Source organism: Amblyomma maculatum, chromosome 1 (assembly GCF_055883805.1).
Source record: "Amblyomma maculatum isolate TAMU_Amacu chromosome 1, ASM5588380v1, whole genome shotgun sequence".
In the NCBI taxonomy this organism is placed as follows: domain Eukaryota; kingdom Metazoa; phylum Arthropoda; class Arachnida; order Ixodida; family Ixodidae; genus Amblyomma; species Amblyomma maculatum.
Window position 1 is genome coordinate 332,134,823 of NC_139344.1, and position 14,131 is coordinate 332,148,953.

General features: G+C 45.3%; 1 protein-coding gene across 1 annotated transcript in view; it reads left to right on the plus strand.

Annotated features, from left to right (window-relative positions):
- LOC146207431 (uncharacterized) overlaps positions 1-14,131 on the plus strand; it is a 262,324-nt gene that overhangs the window by 40,479 nt on the left and 207,714 nt on the right. The window lies entirely within an intron of this gene.

Consider the following 14,131-nt stretch of genomic DNA (forward strand, 5'->3'; position numbering starts at 1 on the left):
GGGATTTATCGCTCACTGGACGCCGACGACACCGGCTTTTCTGCGACACGAGCGTTAAAACATTGCACGGGCCTTGTTTTCTGTGGACACCGCTACTGCGCCGTAAGGGAAGGAAGGAGGGTGGGAGTGAATTGGAAAGAGAGAAAGAGGAGCCGTAGCGGAGGGCTACGGAGTAATTTCGACCACCTGGGGATCTTTAACGTGCGCTGACATCGCACAGCACACGGACGCCTCTTCGTTTCGCCTCCATCGAAACGCAGACGCCGAGGTCGGGCTCGAACCCGGGTACTCCGGCACAGTAGTCGGGCGTCCTACCACTGCACCACCCCGGCGGGGCCACCTCCGCTGCCTCGTGCGGACAGAAGAGAAAATAGAGAAGAAAGAAAAAGAAGAGGGAGAGAAAGACGCGCGCCGCAACAGCCGTCGTCCACCACCGAAGCAGTGGCGGGTGCAATGACGGCCTACAACAGATAAAAATCGGTGGCTAGCTAGCCCCCGCCGCAAGCGGCGTTGACCTACTGTCCCAGCCCCGTAGGGCCAGAAACAGCCAGTGGGCGCTCGCATTATTCATGAATTATCTTAGCAGTGTGCACCATGTGTGGTCACGTTTTCCACTTGAGCTCTGAAGCGTGCCTTTCATAATTGGTTCAGAGGAATGGAAATGCGCAGTATCTGTCACACCATGCAGTAAGCGAAGGAAGGAAGGTGCGAGTGAAAGTGGAGTTGGTTACAATGGAAAGGCGCAGTATCTGTCACACTTGTTTCTGTGGACACCTGAGTCGCGCGGTAAAGGAAGGAAGGAAGGAAGGAAGGAAAAAAAGTAGATCTGGTTACGAGGGACAACGCCGACGCTTAGAAACCCAGGAACGTGCGCCAAAGAGCTGCGCTCTAGAGTGACTGCAACAAAATACGCCGGTCTGCGTCTTGTCTGAAGAACTATGTTGAGGGAGACCAGTCCCTCTGAATTGCTTTACTGTCCCGCCGCGGTGGTGCAGTGGTAAGACGCCCGACTACTGTGCCAGAGCACCCGGGTTCGATCCCGACCGCCGGCGGCTGCGTTTCGATGGAGGCGAAACGGAGAGGCGTCGTGTGCTGTGCGATCTCAGCGCACTTTAAAGATCTCCAGGTGGTCGAAATTACTCTGTAGCCCTCCACTGCGGCTCCCCTTTCTCTCTTTCCACTTTAACTCCCACCTTCGTCCCTTCCCGTACGGCGCAGTTCAGGTGTCCACAGAACAAGTGTGACAGATACAGCGCCTTTCCTTTCCTGTGAAGCAATTATTGTATTATTATTATTATTATTATATCATCAGCTTCCTAAACGATGCCGGTGGCTACTTCAAGGGAAATAAATGGAGTTGATGAGAGCAGCCTTAGCATTGTCTCGCTTCAGTTTAGCATAGCAAAAGAACTGGAAGTTTCCGATTGCCTTAATTCCAATCTGCCACAGCAAAGGCCTTTCCAGGAGTTTTTATTGTTTTTTTTTCAGTGATGTTTGTTTTGCATAAGAGGACTTATATAATGATAAACTCGAGCGCAACAGAAAATCTTCGATCCCGACCTCGGCGGCTGCGTTTCGATGGAGGCGAAACGAAGAGGCGTCCGTGTGCTGTGAGATGTCAGCGCACGTTAAAGATCCCCAGGTGGTCGAAATTACTCCGAAGCCCTCCACTTCGGCTCCTCTTTCTCTCTATCCACTTTCACTCCCACCTTCCTCCCTTCCCTTACGGCGCGATTCAGGTGTCCACAGAAACAAGTGTGACAGATACTGCGCCTTTCCCTTCCTGTGAACCAATTATTATTATTATTATTATTATTATTATTATTATTAATATTATTATTATTATTATTATTATTATTATTATTATTATTATTATTATTATTATTATTATTATTTAACAACGTCGGACTGCTAGCAAAGTTTGCAAAAGAAAAGTGAAACAAACTTGCGAAATCTCTGCAAAGCGCATTGCATATTTAGTCATCCCTGCATGCTTATTCTTCCTCTTCGACATTTCACGCGCACGCACTCGAATTTGTTCACAAACAGTAGCAAAACGCAGTGAGACACTTGCGGCTTATCCCGTTTTTGATGGTTAGATGGTGCTGGGACAGGTAGGTCACCGCCGCTTGCGGCGGGGGCTGGCCTGCCACCAAATTTTTATCTGTTGTAGGCCGTCATTGCACCTGCCACCACTTAGGTGGTGGACGACGGCTGTTGTTGCGGCGCGTGTCTTTCTCTCCCTCTTCTTTTTCTTCTCTATTTTCTCTTCTGTCCGCACGAGGCAGCGGAGGTGGCTCAGCTACAGAGCCAGTAGCAGGCCCGTGCATTTTCTTTTCCTTCTTCCTACAGCCACAACAACCAGATTTTGGCCCCGCCGAGGTGGTGCAGTGGTAAGACGCCCGACTACTGTGCCGGAGTACCCGGGTTCGAACCCGACCTCGGCGGCTGAGTTTCGATGGAGGCGAAACGAAGAGGCGTCGTGTGCTGTGCGATGTCAGCGCACGTTAAAGATCCCCAGGTGGTCGAAATTACTCCGTAGCCCTCCACTACGGCTCCACTTTCTCTCTTTCCACTTTCACTCCCATCTTCCTCCCTTCCCTTACGGCGCGGTTGCGGTGTCCACAGAAATCAAGTGAGACAGTTACCGCGCCTTTCCCTTCCTATAAATAAAAAAAAAACTGATTTTGTTGGCTTTTTAGACTTAACACAGAAAATTGAAGAATCATAAACGAATTGAACTAATTATGAGAAATCAGTACTTTTTCTACTTTCACCTGGGCGTGTTGGTTCAAATTAGCAAAAAAGTTGAGGCAGAAAGAGACCTGATGACGAGACAGCGCTCTGTCCGGTCGCGACGTCTTTCATCCTCAACGTTTTTGCGCAAGTTTCTTTTTCCCATTAGCAGAACAATTCCCATGAACTTGAATAACGTAACGAGTCCAGCTTTATTCGACATCACTTTTAATGGTGAGGTAACTGTGGAATTAGATTATGAGCTATATATGTATACTGTACGAACATATATTTAGCTACTTTATCTAACCTTCGAACACACAATTTGCTTTTAAAGTTTTCCCTGCGCTTGCACCGAGTATAGTTTGGACTGCTGTAGAAAACCAATGGACTGCACTTTAGGTACTTACTGTTGTGCAACTTTGGAATATTGTAAGATATATGAGCATATTGATAGGAATAGTCTGATCTTTCAGATCAGAGATGCATAGCAAAACATGTTGCTTTTAATGTTTTTCCTTTTGACTGTGGCAGAAAATTGGACAAGGGGCTCGAGGTGCTAAATGGCGATATGTTGGTAGTTATGGTGAGATTAAATCAATCTGGACACATGGAAACATGCCTACAACAAGCAACAGAGGTGTTGGATGCTCTCTGCGCACTGCGTGTGGTCTCCAGTGTGCTCACACCAAACCACCATTTGTCCACATCCGTCCCTCCCCTCGAGACGACGCTTCATTTCACCTCACACTCCTTTCGGGTCCGATTAGAGAGAGCAAGGAGATGCGCATCCTCGGCCTCTTTATTCACCAACAACGCAGACCAGACACAACACCCGCGAAACTCCGCATGTATGGGCGACCATGTGGGCCGTATGGTCCATCGGGTCTCCTATAAGCGTGGAGGGTTGTGAAGATGCCTTGCGACTGGCACGTGCCTCCGCAATCACTAGAATTCTCTACTCAAACCCCTATCTTCGCATGCGCAAACAAGGCGAGGACCAACTCGAGGTCATACACTGCAAAGTCATCAAGAGGGCTCTTGACCTTCCCATTGCCACATCCAACCAGCAATTGTTTGTACCTTATGATGGTCACACCTATCGGGAACTCCGACAGACCCATCTTCTTAACCAATACACGCGCCTATCGCAAACGCCTTCCAGTCGCCATATTCTTGACCAATTACTGATCCAATGCGCTGTCACCTTTGAGGAATGGGTACGAGCGTCAGAACCATGGAGACGCACCCTCACGTCAGACCTATTCCCCTCAACATGTCACACTCTTACCATAATGGCCGTTGACAGGCGCGCGCGCGGAAACACTGTAGCGACGTACTATTAGACAACGTGTATAGTGGACATTGTCGGTCCCCACTGTGGGAGGTGGCTCACCCCGGCAGTGGTCCACAACAACACAGAGGCAGGACTCACGTTCCACGCCCCCAACACAACATACGCGGAGGAAATCGCGATTGCGCATTCCCTTCTTCCCAGAAGTGAAATACACCCGACTCGAAGGGGGCCTGTCAGAATTATGAGCTGGGTTGGATACTTACTCTCGCCTGGTGCATCCAGAATTGCCATCGGTCTAGCGACCCTCCAAATTGCAACCTTAGCTGGTTTCCTGGCCATCAGGGAGTCCTGGACAATGAGGTAGCCGATCAGGCGGCCCGCTTGCTCACACCCTGGGTCTCAAACTCGCCCTAGAAGCCTACTTCGAGACCACCCAATATCTAATCACATTCTGATATAACTACATATTACAAGGACAGTCGCTGTCGCTTTCTGGAAGCCTAGTGTCTTCAAAGAGTGGAAAGCTCCTTCTCGAAATTTTTACGAGTACAATGCTGCGCCTGGCAGTGTTGACACACTTCGACACAGATTTTGATGGAGGCTGCATGCCTTTGTGGAGCGGCATTCTCAGACGTTTTTGATATGGTCTGGGCCTGCCCTTTCAGTCGTCACCATTCCTAATCCTTCATCACCCACTCTCTTCTAGGGACGCCTGGAAGGCGGCGCTGCTCCGCTTCCTGACAGTCCCATCGGACCTTAGGTAGTTGCCTTGGTCGCCAGGGCGCGAGCGGCGTTAGACGCCATTGGTGCTCCTGTAATAGGGGCTTCATTTAGATTTGTGAGGACAAGTCCTGGGCCAAACACCTCCTTGAAAAACAAACAAACTAATAAATGTTTACCACCAGCACCACCACCGACTATGACATGCAAAATAATTGCGTTCATAAACAATTTCCCGTTGAAAAAATGTTTTTAATCTAAATACGTGGGTATGCGTAGTTTTTAACCGACATGCATCATGACGATAGCAAAGTGCTTAAACTAAATAAGATGATATAATGAGCCTTCCCCAAGTGCAGATAATTTTTTTTTTTTTGCGCTGCAGCGTTACATTCTAACTATTCGGTCATTTGGCCATATCTTTCTTTACTCCATTTCCCTGCATAATTCGATTTAATTTTACAGTAATTAAATTTAAGCTTTTACTTATTTTCTCACAAACTAAGCAGGTCAGAGCACCCCTGAGTTTGCGAAGCGGCTGATTTGCCGGCTGCACGGCTCCGCTAGTATTCTAGTACACTGTACCGCTAGTGCCTAATCCGGCATGGTTGCTGGACTTTCCCAGTTCCAGTGACTGCAGGCGAGTATGGGAAGGGGGCGGTGCTTAATGTTTAGCTCCATCGGAGAGGCTTCCCCAGTGATTCTAGCACATGTGGAAAGGGAAATTAGGAGGGAGAGAAAGTGGCTGGCGGCCTGTTTCCCACATCATTTTGTGCAATGGGGAGAACTTATTTTTATTCAGATAGGGTTTTAGAAATCATGTGAAGAGTGCTCAATAAAACTTGCTGCAAAAGTTTCAGAAACAAAAGAGGAGAAATGTACTGAAAATCCCTGACAAAAACGTGGCAGCTTCCTTATTATTCATGCAGTCCTTATAAATTTGAACATTATGCATTAACGGGGCATGGGGGTCTCAGAGTGGGGGTGTAGTAGCGCTTCTTGATGTGGCGTTAAAGCCGCCGTCGCGCTCGCCACTTCGGCAGACGACCGCTGTCGCGATGCGCGTCTCCTCTTTTCTCATTAAACTGTCCTCTAGCTGCACGTGGAAGTGACTTAGCAGGAGTCAGTCAACAGGTTCACGCATTTTAACGCCATGGGGTTAAAGGCCACGTACTTGACGACGGCTGTTACCGACGCACGTCTTTATCTCCCTCTTCTTTTTCCTTTCTCTTCTGTCCACACGAGGCAGCGGAGGTGGCTCAGCTACAGAGCCAGTAGCAGGCCCATGCATTTTATTTTCCCTCTTCCTACAGTCGCAATAGCGTTCAGTACCAGGGAATAAAAGTGTAGTTCGAAATACAAATGTAGTCTGAACGCTTAAAAACGCTTAGTGTCGGCATGCGCGGGAATGATTGTTTTGGAAATAATATGGAAGTAAGCGGCAAACTTGTTTTTGTAGCCACTTTCAACATTTCAACAATTGAGTGGCACGCATACAGCGTCGTCGCTGCGGTTATACAGCTTTCTCGTATCGCCGCAGCTGCTTCCTTTTCAAAGGTGCCCACGGCGTGTCCTGCACATCGTATACACCCATCACGGGGACATGCCACTGGCTTATTTTTCCAGCAACTCTAAATGCCGCGAAGAAAAGTTGTGAGCTAATCTAGGAGCACTGAAAGCGAGCTGCCGCACAGATAAATGTTGGCACAGGCGACGTCGCGAAGGGCCACAGCCAAGATGGCTGCTAGGCGGTGCTATGTTAGCTATGCTCCCGGTAAACTCGCGCGCATGCGCAGTGAGCCTTGTGATATCGGTCTATTTGTGCTACTCTGCTCTCCACGAAACGGACAGCAATCGTTGCCTTGCTGTCAAGCATGGCACTGCAAGGGGCCCTTGCAGTGCCATGCTATTATTCTCATATAGGAGGTTGTGACCTTGCAACAGGCGTTTGAAAGAGATCTACCACATTTTGGCTAGCGCAGATAGGGTAATCATTCCAGGAACATTTTAACAAACTGAAATGTGCATTGTTTTTAATAAGCAGTATAGCTGCGTTTTGAATCCAATATAGCACAGCCCCCAGTACTTGTGAGACATTTCTGTCCTTGCCACAGCTTGTCCCATAACCACATATAAAAGTAAGAAAATTAGTTCTGAGGAGCATTTATTCAATGCAGCAGTTTTATAACATTTTCCTTTTTTGACCGAAGTATAAATAGCCCATCTGCAAGTCTTAGCCATCACTATAGCACAGTAACAAATGGAAGAAAATGAACTGGTCACACTAACTGACCAAAAGCTGCGTTATAAAGGTGCTGTCCACTGAAAAATTTACATTGAGTTTGTTCAAGAACAAAAACTTCCGTATGATCTCCAACAGGTTATTGCAAAAACAGTCTGGAATTCAATTGAGAGCAGTGGCCTTCATTAGGTAAACCTGGAGTATGTGAGTGGTTTATTATGTTGTTTCGCAGTCCGGCCTTAAACTTTTGGTCCCAAATTATTGCTGAAGTGGGGAGGCAAGATGCCTTTTTGTATGCACCACACAAAAAGTAAGTGATGCTACCTGTATCAGAGCTAAGAAATTGGAAGCAAATGTAAATAGGCCACTTACATATGCACTATGTATCTAATATTATACTTTTAGAGTCTTTCAGTGAAGAAAAGAAAGCCAACATGAAACTCTTACAAAGATACTGGCTGTCAAGCTCAGTAAATGCAAGAATTCTACAGCTTGATATTATTAAAGTGTAGTCTGGATTCTAAATAAAAAGAGTCAGACCACCCTTGAGTGTTGCAGCTTGCGCAGACAGAAGCCAGGAAAAAAAGAAAAGAAAGAGCTTGTATTACCATTCTAATGTACTCATTAATTACCATACCAAACTTCAAAAGTGTTTGTAGAGCATTTATACGAGTTGGTTTCACGTGCACATTCACTTGTGTACAAGCGTACCAAATGATCAAATTTCAGCCCTGTAATGCAGGATTGAGATACCAGAATGAGGAGCTTTATTTCACGATGGCCATGTCTATATATACTACTGCGAGGTCGTTTATCACGGCAGTGTCCAGCCAAGCAGCGCAGTCGGCTGTATGTGGCGGCGCACCACAGAAATGACAAAGACTTGAGAAATCAAACTTTCTTCTTTCTCATTTATTTGTCAAAGTCAGACTCCAAGTCATGCTTCCTCTTCTTTGCATGTGTATACGTAAAAAATGTACAAGAGACTTCAGCACACTGGCAAAACAAAAAGGACTCGATCACAAAATGCTTGCTTCTTCGGTATAGACACTGCTATCCACACAACCTGCACAGACACACACAAACAACCTACAGCAAAAGGCTTGCAGGCTACACATCACGCGGCAGGTCATCATCACGTGGCGAGCATATCGCTTAAAATGTAAATAAATAACATAGGGGGCGCTTCTCGAATGCCCGCTCGTGGCAAGCAACGGCGCATAGACGTAAAGCCACAGTATCATTAATCGCGATCGATAAGTGTCAACCACAGAGGGAAATAAATGTGTTGTGCTAATATATCCCCATGTCACGTCATAAACAATGCAGATCTATTAGGGAGAATCAAACCTCCAACTAACAGAAAAATGCTTATATAATGTTACTCGGTGCGTGCAACACGGCAGAGCTCATCCTCCACAGTGATGATGATGATGATGGTCATCTCCTAAAAAATTTTGCAATGCTAGCAAATATGACGTTATGACAAGAAAATGTGCATGTTTCCTAGCTATTGAGGGAACCCATTAAATGGCGTTAAAGGTTCCTGCAGGCTGCTGTCATTGCCGTGAAATTGCCACGGCAGAATCAATCAAATAACATCACTTTTCTATAAGCCACAAACTGCATGCTAGTGAGGTTGGGTCAGTGAACAACGTGAAATGATTAGCTGACTTTTGAACAGCATGGTGATGTCAGATGGGAATGAAGGAGAATTAAAACGGCCCCAAATAAACTGGTCAAGAACAGCAAATAAGTATGGCAACATGTTTCCAAGTGGAATGCTGACTGGGGGGCTTACTTTAGTCCCCAAGCAAGCAAGACTTAGATGAAATATGGAGCGGGAAAGGTCACAGTGCTCATTTCGTGTTTAAAGTTCTAATGCAAGTGGCATACATATGAAGACCCCTTGAAAAGCAGCTGTCCACATTCACTTTCTCCGAAACTGTTTATTCGAAGTATTGAAAATTCTTGCCAATGATCACTGCTAGTGAGTCTGCACATAATTTTCACACAATCCCCATCAGTCTTGATTGACACCAGAAAAGAAAAAAGGGTATGTGTACCTCCAGTATACTAACTTCACTCAAATCAGATGCAGCAGCTGCTCTCTCTCAGTGCATGAATTACAGTACCTTGCCACCGTCGAGAGTTGTTAATGCGTCAAATACTAAACTCGTACAAGAGCTGACAGCTAATATCAGACAGTGGGTTACGATTACATACTGACCAAACAAACATTGTGCAGCCAAAGTTGGCAGTTGCTTCCTCTTGGATTTAGGCAAATGTAAGGAACAGTGCTGTTGCACAGAAATTAAATCTTTTAAGCTGCAAAAAGCTAGAAGAGCTGCTTTAGTTTCTGAAATGGCTTTTAGAGGACATGTCTCAATTTACAGTCTCGTTTGCAGGAATCACATCCACTAGAACTATTCGTTCAGTGGTTCAAAAGGTAGTTGCAATGAACTTCACAGCAAGCAGTGCAGCTGGTATGCATCATGAAGCTCTGTTCGCTCATTTTCTGAGGCATCTGGAACTAAACATCCTGTTGTTCTCCGAGTGCTGGCACACAACTCACACACACATGCACACCCGATTCCATACAAAGCCTCGGATTGTTTACAAATGTCCCCTACAGCTTTTCCTATCCACAGGCAATATACCTGAAGCTCCTTGCTTCAGCAGGTTGGTGCAGCAACATCTTCACTGCACACATGCACACAAAACATCAGCAAGTAAGCAGGCATTTCTGACGTTACCTTTACTTAAATGTGAAAAGAAAAAGAATAAATTACCAGCGTTACCCTTTGAGCATGCTTTGTTTTGAGGCCACCAACCATATCATAACAGAGTTTCACGACTCGCTCAGTGAAATAAAACTATAAGAGTTCAGTGAGCATTTAGTACAATATAATATGTCATCTCTGTACAGGCTCACAGAAAGCGATTGGAGTGAAAAAGCACCAGATTAGAACAGGGGGTCACTTATCTCTCTATTACCGTGCGCACACACACACACACACACACACCCGGTACACAACAGCTACCTACCATTTTGTCAAAATGCTCGACCTCATGTCCAAGGAAAGTAATAAAACCTGTTCTTCAACTTGCACAATTGATTCCCTAAATTGCCACAAACCTCTAGAGTAGTCACCAGTGTGTTATGTGCCAAGCTGTGTAACAAAAGTAAACCATGATTAGCTGCAAACATTCCCTTTGTAGCAGCATTGGTATCAGTAACAATAGGTGCAAGCGTATGCTGTAGATGTGCACTTAATGATTAGGAGAAGCACTTCCCATTTAGGCAGCGCAAGGCTTCCTTGCCATGAAGCCTTGATGTACTGTGGTCTCTGCATATATATATATATATATATATATATTTTTTTGCTTTATGAAAATATCCATGCAGCTGGTTGTGATTAAATCGACAAGCTCTCGCCTGGCAAGCAACAGCATTATCCTGGTCATGGTGAAACTTTGACAGTTTTGCATATATAAATGCCCTCAGACAAATGATGGGAAACAAGGGAAAACACAAAGCCTGTCACAATCTACATGCTGGCAATGCCCACATCCCGGTTGCTCCATTCTCACTGTGCCATCCTTCCTCTCGGGTACATGGCTACTCGGCCTAGTTTCTAGCTATAAAATAAAAATACTACATATGTGCATGCTGCAAAACATGTGCCAGTCATTTGTCTGCAATTAGCTGCAACATGTCCAAGAGTCACAGTGGCAATTCATCACATTTCCAACTGATGACTCATTCCATGAATGGCTTAATGGGAAACATAATTACAGTCTCCCATTTTTTGCAGCATTCCGAGCCGATAAGAGTGCCTTTTATCACTTCAGCACTCATAAGTTATAACACTTTCTTTCCTAAAAAAAAAAAAAAAAAAAGAAGAGAAGCAAGGCAAGTGGTGTTTTCCTGTGCAGTACCAAAGAGCACATACAAAGAGTTAAAGAATAGGGACAAGCAGAAAATAAAAAAAAAAAAAAAAAAAAGGAAAAGGTTTTAGAGAGTCACTGTCCCCCTCTACTTCAACCTTAGATATGCTGCTGCTAATTAACGCTAATTATTCAAACACTGCTGATGTACGGCCCTAGGGGTCTGGCAGTCTGCATAGTTCTCACAGTTGGCTCAGTTCAGTGGCCGAAACTAGCATACAGTATGCATTACGTACCACTCATACTACGCTGCAAGGTGAAATTTTAAGCAGAAGCAGTTGTCAGTAAAAACTCGGGACTAGAATGAATGTAAAACACTTGAAGTGACTGATCAAAACAATTAAAATATTACTCAAAGGGCATCAATAAAAACGGTCAGTATTGTTTGTGTGTGAGACAGGGCTAACAAGACAACCAAAACAAATAACGTATATATAGACGGTAGGGTTTGCTTTATGAGGTTTAACACTTTAAAGTGACTCAGGCTATGAGGATGCCATAGTGGAGAGCTCTAAATAATTTCTGCTGTCTGGAGTTCTTTAACTTGTACTGGCACAGCACAGTACCTGGGTGCTTTGCATTTCACCTACATCCAAACATGGCCGGTATGGCATGAATACTGCAAAATATAGATAAATGCCTTGACTTGGAACTCACACAAGAACTTAAAATTTCTGGGGGCAATGTTGAAAGGCACAACAGCTGTGCAGAACAGAAAAAAAAAAAAAAGAAGAAAATATATGCGTTATGAGGGGAAAGAATTAGGAGCACGGATCTCACAATGGCTGACAGCTCCAGGGCAAGAGAAATTGATAACGCGTGGTCGCAGCATCGAATGTGCTTGAAGGTTAATGTTGCTGGTAATCCAAAACAGAGTGAATTTATACAGAGTGTTCTGTTCATCCAGATTGAGTATTGTGCAAAACATAAGAAATCCATTCCTTTGTAGTCTCCACAGGGACATCTGATAAATGCCATGCAGACTGGTCTCGTCTCCAATGCAGTTATGGTACAACAGAAACTGCACACGGTAAAAAGTTCAGCCTCATATTGTCTGCCCTATAGTTTGATCATGTACCGACAAATGAAGAGCTCACATCAGATAGATATCAGTCAACCCTGAGTCTGCCCCTTCGACGAGCTGTTGCGAGTGCAGAGAAAGGGCGGGTCAAACAATATGTATTGTTTTCCCACCAGACTGCCACTAATGAAGTTGATCTGCTTTCACCATTGTCACCATGGCTAACTAACTATATTTATGCAGAGAATACCTTATTAGCCTCTCGAAAAATGCCGGAACAGTGCCCACAGAAGCTAGCCTTAATGTGGTCACATTGAGCAGAGCCCGACAGGTGACATCAATCCTAAGGTGCAAGGCTGCTTGTACTGCAGAAACACAATAGACATTCACAACACAAAGGAGCTTCGTTAAAGACTGCACCTCTGAAAAATATTTGTTAGCATTCTCGCTCATTCCAAGCTTACTGGGTCTAGTGTTGGCAAAACAACAGAAATGAAACACAATCTCCTATGTGTGTTTGAAGCACGAAGGCTCAATAAACGTTCAAAGAAATTAATTTATGTTCTACCTCCACCCTATTTTATGGTGGAAAACAAACGTGTGTAATTCTACAACAGCAAGGATAACGGCAATGCAAGCTTTCAATGCAAGGAATCACTAGTAGCTGATGTGGCAAAGATCCATTTGAAAACTCCCATGCGGTATCCACTCACACTTTCCCTTCAGCAAATAATTGTTTTTGTTTCAGAGACTGTCCCGAAGACATTCTTATTTTTGCTACTAACTGATCACTTTGTATAACAGCTCAAAATACCACTGGTTGCCTGTCTGCACAGACTAAATCAGGAGGAAAATGATGCAACTCCACAGTGTGATGTGCTAACTGGAGTATTCAATGGACAGAAACAAAGATGACCTTGAGAAGGGCACATTTTTCGGACTAAAACAATTTCTTCGGGATAGGTGAATGTGCATATTGATGCGCTATATACAGGTGGTGATAAGTGAGATGACAATAGCAAGAGGTGCACGCCACACAACACACTTCAGTCATAAGACAAGTTGTCCTGCAGTGAGGCCGCTTTGCCAAAGAGGTGTGCTGCCCCATGCTGAGCCTAGCGTTTCTGCAAGGGAGTTCATTTCATGCACTAAGCTCAAGTACAAAGGCGGGGAAGCTTCCTCTGGCTTTGATGTTGCTGCTCCCTCACAGGAATCCCAGCTGCTTATGTTTCCTTCTTCTCTAGCTACTACCACATGCCTGATTCACATAGAGTCACAAGAATGATTTTCAAGACCACAACTCGGTGGTCAGACGTAGCAAAGAGGCACTGCCCCGACGACTGTCATGTGACTGAAGTATAACACTCTGCCATGAATGGCAGGCCTGCTCAACACCACCCTATATACACGTCGGCACCACACGGCAAACGCACGTGTGCGCGCTCTGAATACTGGCCGTGGCAAAGAAAAAAGTATAAAAAGGGGGTAGAGTGCATAAAAAGGCATGGCCTTCGCACTATCGGCGCTGGTAACAAATGCATTCTGTTTCTTGCATCAGATGCCCCCGGCGCAGGCTTTTCACAGGGAAGCTCTCGACACTGCATTGCGCTTTGTCACGCCGGTCTGCAAGCGTGTGGCACTTGAGATTCTATAACCTGGTCCCCTCGTCTCGACTACCTCGGGGGCACTATTATTAACAGGGGCCTTCCATGCAACACGAACAGACCTTTCTCACAGGAAGCGCACTAAACCTTGGCAAACTCGGCATTTTACACACGCAGTCACTCCCATCCCAGAACTGCACTTGCCCATTCTCACCAACTACAACAACAAAGCCTTGCTCTATTGGGTTTGAATGGGAGATCTTGTGCAGGCGGCAATAAAAGAAAAAAAGAGAGGAAAATTTGGCATAAGAAAAAGTTTCTAGCATGGCATTCACTCTTGGTGCAATTGGCCAATGTGAGGGGAAGATTTTTCTGTGCTACATAGCCACAGGCAGGGTGTGGAACCGGAATTTTTTCGGGTTTGGTGTTCGGATTCAGCGACATTCTCTGAAGATGAAAGGCTTCTTGTGTCTTTTCATGGCGAATTATGTTGCTCGCTACTGTGGTTTCAGCTTTGAACACCTCTAGGCGGCATTTTAACAGGTACCGTAGAAATCGCT